Here is a 7630-nt window from a genome sequence, read left to right on the forward strand (position 1 = left end):
TGCCTGGAGCTGGAGAGATAGCTCAGTGGTCAAGAGCACCCACTGCTTCTATAGCAAACCTGGGTTTAGGTTCCAGCACATAACAGCTTACATCCACCTGTAACTGCAGTTCTGTAAGATCTAACGCCCTCTTCTGGCTTCTGTAGGTACCCAGCATGGCACGTGGCTCACTTACATCTATGTAAGCAAACACTCACACGAATAAAATATAAATAAAGAAATCTGTTTTAAAAAGTAAAAAGAATGCCCAAAGGGGAAAAAGAACCCTGGTCCACTGATGATGGGAAGTTAAATTAATACAACCACTGTGGGAAATAGGGTGGAAATTTCTTAATAAACAAATTAATGTACTTAAAGCATCAACAATCCTATTACTCAATATATATCCAAAATCTAAATTAACATGTCACAGACATTTTTAGAACCACTCACAATAGCCAAGATATAGAATCAACTTCTATGTCCACCCATAGAAAGGACTAGATGAAGAAAACAGTGAACATGCACAATAGAATAATATATAACCTTCAAAGGGAAAGAAATCTGGCCATTTGTGATGACATGGATGAATCTGGGGGGACATCATGTTAAATGCCCAGGGATAGAAAGATAAATTTTATACTCTTAGAAACAAGTAGCAGATGGTGGATATAAAGGTTCATGGGGAAGGAAAGGTAGGCCAATGGATACAGAATTCCAGACAGACAGAAAAAAAAATGGATTTCTGGTGTCCTATGCACAGTATGATAAATATGGTTAACAGTATGCAAATCAAGTATTACAAGGCAGGCTCATAAGAGGGAAGTCCTGCTGTTTGTAACAACGGGGAACGTGGAAGCCACAATGTCGAATAGACCAGACCCAGAAAGATACCACTGCAGAACCTCATTGTATGTGGAATCTAAAGACATCCAACTTAGAAGCAAAGACTAGAACGGTTACCAGAGACTGGGGCCCAGGAGGGGAGGAATGGGAGAGATGTTAGTTAAAGGACATGAAATGTCAGTCAGAAAAGAAGAGCAAATTTGTGGGATCTCATGGTAACTACAGTTAAAGACAATTAATTACGCACTTGAAAATTACTTGCTAAGTAGATACATGAAAGAGGAAATGCATATCAGTCAGTTTAATCCAGCCCCTCCGCAGTATATCCAGACACCAGATTATACTATTGTGCACCGTAAATGCTGTGGTTTGAAAGGTCCCCCAAAGGCTCTGTCACCATCTATTGAATGGTAGTAGGACTTTGAAAGGTGGAGTCTAGTGGAGAAAAGCTGGGCCAGTTGTAGTTACCACATGAAGGGGCTATGGACACAGAACTCGTTGTCTCTCTTGCTTCCCAGCTGCGTATCTTTGACATGACATGCTTTGCTGTCGCAGAACCGAAGGAACGGGGCCAGGAGCTATGCGTTAACTCATAATCCAAGACAAGACTGTCCTCCTTTTCAATTAATTGAATCACATGTTTTGTCACAGAAATGGAAAGTGAACTAAACAATAAATATGTATAGTTTTTGTTGGTTCAAATTGAAGGGAAGAAGAAAGGGATGGATAGAGAGGGGAAAGCAAAGAAGGGAGGGAGGGAGGGAGGAAGGAAAGGAGAAAGGGAAGGAGAGAGAAAAATCGGAACACAATAAATGGCACGTTTTGCTCATTTTCAATTCCATACTAAAAAAAAATATTTTATACGAATTAAAACTATACTAGACATCTGTCCTAGCCAGAATGTCTATTATTATCAAGAAAATAATAACAAGTGCTGGTGAGGATATAAGGGAAGGGGTATCTTTTACAAATATGTCCAGTCACTATGAAAAATCAGTACAGAAGTTTATTAAAAAGAAAAAAAATACAAGTTCTTAAAATAGAACTACCACATATGTGACTTAGCTATAACACGGCCCTAGAAACATACCTGAAGAACACCAGAGAACTACTTCCATATTGACTACAGCACTGCTCAGAGTAGCCCCCATATGGAGCAGCCTCAACACCCACAAACAAATGAGTAGACATGCATTTGTATATACGCAGATGCCACATTTAGAGAAAAAACATTTATATAAATATAAATATATATATATATATATATGTATGATACTTTATTCAACCAGAAAGGAGAATAAAATTCAGTCAGTGAATGGAGCTGTAGAGAGACAGTTTTCTCTTGAACTTCATCTAGGTAATATTAATAACTATGGATGGAGGTAGAGGGGTACTGTGTGAAGATGGAAGATTCTAAAGGGAGAGGACAGGATGATGGAGAGGAGGAAGAAAGACAAAACATTGCGTGTTTTGAATTCATATGGAGAACAGACACACAAGCAAACATGCATGACCATGTGAAGGCAGGAGGGGTATTTGAGGGAAGCCATTGGGAGGGACACACATACGTACATACATACATACATACATACATACATACATACATACATACATAAAAACAATAATGGAATCCATTATTTTTGTACAACAAAATTTAAAACAAAGTTCAGTTTGGCTAGCATATAGTTTTCAAAGTCCCCATAGATGCTACACATCCTATAAACATTAACTTCAGGTGGCCCTTGCAGGTGAGTGGCTCAGGGAGCAACGTCCAGGTAAAGGAAGCCATGGTAGGGCCAGAGCTGGGTGTTGAGAGGCCTGCTTTGCAGAGAACATGGACTCTTCATGAGGTGGAATGGCTGTAGGTGAGGGGCAGCAGTGAGGTTCTGCGGGGCAATGGCATGCAACCTAGGCCAACGGACATGAGTGGAGACAGAGCGGTGAAGATGGAAACCCTTCAGGTCCTGACTCACCCCACTGAGGCTAACTGGGTGGTGTGGTGAGGCATAGGGAGGTCTGAGGAGGTAGGAGGGTTGCCTGGTGCTTGGTGGATCATGACGTGAGCACTGCAAAACACCCCCAGTGACCACAGTGGAGAGATGTCACGAGGGGACTGGCCACCTCAGCAGAAGTGCCGAGAGGCCCAGGGTTTACAAAAGGGATGAGGCCCCTGGGATTTTGCCAGGAGAATGTCACTGGTGGTTTTTGGTAAATGCAGTTCCTTCAAGGTAAAGACCAGAGATGAAGAGCCACTCATCTGACAGCGTGCTTTGGACAGGAACCACGGTCCACTGTGTCTGTATTTCCCCTAACATCTAGCACGGGGCAGGGCAGTAGGTTCAGCCACGGTTCAGCCGAGCCAGATTTCAAGTAATCCAGAAAAAGACACTCTGATGTCAATGTCATGCTTCAGGAATAAACTCTCTAACAAGAAGGAATAAGGTCTGACATAGGTGGCAATGTAAAGCAAAAGTAGAGCGATGTAGCCTTTGGTTTGTTGTAGATCGCGATTAGTTAAGTTTGCTGAGAACTAATTTTTTGATCTTAAGAAATATCTTTATGGGTTTAAGATTATTGTGTGTTTATCCCCAGAAAGCGTTAAATTTGGGGGGGGTGAGATATAGAGAAAAAACATTTATATAAACACTGTGTGGTCCCTCACTATGTTGGTAACACGTTGGGGATTCCCCTAACTGCCATATCTTTTTCTCAGAGTTAAGATCACATCATGCATGCAATTTTGCATCTGCTATCTTCCCTTAGTTCTGAATCATAAGCTTTTTCCCCCAAATTGATGAAAATTTTCATGAATACCAGTTTCCAACTGTGCAGATGTACCAATGCATATTTAATTCCCCCCACACACACCCATGATTCAATATTTAAAGTATTTCCTAGTGTCACCTCAGTCGGTGCTAAGATGAGTGTCTCAGAAGACATTGGAAGAAATTTTTAGCCATGTGGTGGTTAACAGCTCTCATTCTAATGCATGTGAATTCACTATTCCTTTTTCATGACAAGTCGATTGCTCATTTATTCAGAAAATATCCTCTGCGCATCCGGCTGAGAGATGCATGCATTCTAGTGGAGATGACATCAAAGAGCAGGACAATCGTAGAGCCACTGTGTGGTGGTCAGGGGAGGCAGACTTGTGCAGCAAGCTTGGACTGACTGAGGCCTAATGTGGCCAGCAGCTGGGGCTCTGTGGATAAATCCTTGTGTGAGTTCCTTAGAAAGTGGCCTTTGAGTAAGGCCTGGAGGTGGGCAGAGGGCAGGCAGCATTCCAAGGAAGTGATTGCTAATGAGGGTAGGTGTGTTTCCCTTTATTGTGCATATGGGGCATTTCTCAATGAGGCATGTGCCTGGCAGACACTGCCCTCACTCCCCAGATGGTCCCTTTGATTCTGGAGAGCTTGACCAGTCTCTCTTCTCCTCACTGTATTCTCTAGAATAGAATTACAAGGATCAGTTATATGAGAAATTACTTAGGTTCAGTGAAGATAGTCCCACAGCCTCAGACCAGACATCAGGTTGGTTCTTGTTCATGTTGATGCCTGAGGCTAACACAAAATCCAAAGGGGCAAAGGCTGTTACATGGCATTGTCCTATTTCCCAAGACCTTGCTCAGTGATGGATGGAACCGGGTCCCTCTAGGAAGAACACCAGCTCCGGGGTCTGTTTCTAGAACTCAGTATCTCAAAGCCATCTAAGGGCCAGAATGTTCAAGTCACTCCCTTCCAAGAAACTTTCCCTAGACTGTGTCCCACACCGTGCACACCCAACAAGCATCAGTTTCCCTTTCCCTTTCTTCAGGCAGCTGCCCTTGTGCCTTCCAGATGGGCCAGCATTCCCTTCCTGTGCTCAGAAGCCTGCTACAGGCTTCAAAGAGAAGTGACCATGACTGTTCCCACCCAGAGTGACTCCAAACCCATGCTGAATAGACCTGCAGCCAGGGAAGGAAGTGATCACCGCCCATGGTCATAAGCAAACTAGTTCCTCCTGACCTCCCCCTGGCCCCGATCTGACCAGTTAGAGGCAGGGAAATAGAGAAGCCGGCTACTCACCACAATTTCCACTGCGTTCAAAATACTTCAGCATCCCTGCGTCCCCTCTGAATGTCCAGCCGAACCTTAGATGTGAGTGCCCAGGCTCACATCTAAGGGATTTCAGGGTATTGTTGGAAGTCATAGTGGCAAAAGCATGAGGCGCTGGTCATATTGTATTAGTGGCAAGGATGCAGACTAATGATAGTTTAGACTGGGTGTTCTCTCTCTCTCTCTCTCTCTCTCTCTCTCTCTCTCTCTCTCTCTCTCTCTCTCTCTCCTTTTTGTATAGTTCAGGACTCTAACCCATGGAATGATACCATTCACAGTCAAGGTGGGTCTTTAGATCTCAATTAACCTCCATCTAGAAACTTGGTCACAGATTGCTTCCACGGTGATTCTTTCTCCATTTCCTTTGGTTGACCATCAGTATTAACTTTCTCACTTCCAACTTTCCATCCTAAATATCGTCTTTGTCATTGTTTCCTTTCTCTGGTGAGGACACCACAGTCCCCGATGCTCACCATCCTTGAGGCCGCAGTTCCCTTGCTTTTGCCCTCTGAAAAATCACAGCCTGGTCCTCCTTCAGCATGTCCTATCTTTCCATATTTTGCACCTCTATCCAGGCTGGTTTCGCAAGTTTGCCTTCCTAAAATTCCAGTCGAGCTGTATCACTTGTAAGGATAAACTTTTAATATATATGCCTTTCCTGTTCTCTTTAGCTGAATGGTCCTCACACTCCTATCCCCCTAATATCTAACAGAAATGCAGCTCCCAAGCTCTACAGCCTGAATCCCAGAGTCTGAGCTAGCCCACGAATGCATCCGATCCCTGTGATGCAGAAGAACTAGTGCTCTGTCCAAAACAATTACCTCCACGGTTTAGGCTTTCTCTATGGTCTTTTCTTTCCAGTGCCTAGGTCTCCACCCCTAACCTCTGACTGTTTATTCTTCTACTAGCATCCCCTGTCATACTCTTATGCACTCAGGAGGAAGAGGCAGGCGGATTTCTGAGTTCGAGGCCAGCCTGGTCTACAGAGTGAGTTCCAGGATAGCCAGGGCTATACAGAGAAACCCTGTCTCGAAAAAAACCAAAAAAAAAAACCAAAAAAAAAAACAAAACTCAACCATTCTAGTTGCACCCTAGCCTGTTCTTTTCCTTCATGTCTTACATTGAAATTCTGTGACTCCAAGGTTCAGAACAGAAGTCTTCTTGCTGGGGTTGCCTACGGTTCTCACACTCATTTCTACTCCTCCCCTACTTGGTACTTTCCCAGAGAATGATACCTTTCGGGCCGTGAGTGACATATACCCAGTACTATGCTGACTCACTGTCAGCATACTCTTTTGGGCAACCCTGGATCTTGGCCATGCCTCGTTGCCTTATCCTGTGCCTCGCAGGAGCTAGAATAAATCACAGAACTTTGGAGAACGTCACAGTGGTCCGTGCAGTTGGCCTTTGTAGCTTGAGCTTTGGGTCTCAGAGTGGCAGAGCAAGGGAAGGGGGAGCTCAAAGACGTGGAGATGTGGAGTCACAGCAACAGTGTCACCAACTCTGGAACTATATTTGCAAGCACTACCTCTGCTGAAGGCAGCTGAGTATGATACAACATATCATTGGCCTATGGAGCAATGCTCAACGCCACCCACGGCAGGACACTCTGCAGAGCAGGGACATGGAGGAGCAGAGAGGTGTTCGCTGGCCCTTGGGAAGGATGCCTCATGGCACAAAAGAGAAAGGAAGAGTGTATGAAGGGCGAGCTGGTTCTTCCAACAGAAGAGTAGGGCACCAGCTTACTTGTCTTTTAAAAGCCTGCCAACACAGTGAGTCCACATGCCCTGGAAAGTCATGCTTCTTCTTGGGTTATATTGTGGCATGCTAGGATGCTTTCTCCTGCTGGGCAGATGGAAAGGACAGTAGATGGTTCTCCTTCTCTTTTGTTTGTTTGTTTTGTTTTTTTTCAAGACAGGGCTTCTCTGTGTAGCCTTGGCTGTCCTGGAACTTACTTTGTAGACCAGGCTGGCCTCAAACTCAGAAATCTGCCTGCCTCTGCCTCCCGAGTGCTGGGATTAAAGGCGTGTGCCACCATGCCCAGTACTCCTTGTCATTTTTAAGTTGCATCTGATGTTGAATACCACCCCCCCCAAGGATACCTGAGTTCTGTTCAATAAAGGAGGGGCTACACAATTTAAAACATATTAAAAGTCAACACATTAAGCTTCCAACATTCTATGTAGCCCATTCCCTCTAAGCATGCCTAGCTGCAACCCAGAAGAATCCATTGTTTTGCATCTGAACACACTATCAGGGACTATAGTGCACCATGACTGTTCTAGGTCTAGCAGAGTGTATCTGGTGAAGAGGCCTGTGCCTGGCAAATACAAAAGTGGATGCTCACAGTCATCTATTGGGTGGAACACAGGACCCCCAATGGAGGAGTTAGAGAAAGTACCCAAGGAGCTGAAGAGGTCTGCAACCCTATAGGAGAAACAACAATATGAACTAGCCAGTACCCCCAGAGCTCGTGTCTCTAGCTGCATATGTATCAGAAGATGGCCAAGTCGGCCATCATTGGGAAGGGAGGCCCCTTGGTCTTGCAAACTTTACATGCCCCAGTACAGGGAACGTCAGGGCCAAGAAGTGGGAGTTGGTGGCAGTGGCAGGGGGAGGGTAAAGGGAACTTTCGGGATAGCATTTGAAATGTAAATAAAGAAAATATCTAATAAAAAAAAGATGAGAGAGAGAGAGAGAGAGAGAGAGAG

General features: G+C 44.5%; 1 pseudogene; it reads left to right on the plus strand.

The window, feature by feature from the left end:
- The window catches only part of LOC110334307, a 9952-nt pseudogene that overhangs the window by 2151 nt on the left and 171 nt on the right, over positions 1–7630 (plus strand).

The sequence above is a fragment of the Mus pahari genome, chromosome 16, assembly GCF_900095145.1.
Source record: "Mus pahari chromosome 16, PAHARI_EIJ_v1.1, whole genome shotgun sequence".
Classification (NCBI taxonomy): domain Eukaryota; kingdom Metazoa; phylum Chordata; class Mammalia; order Rodentia; family Muridae; genus Mus; species Mus pahari.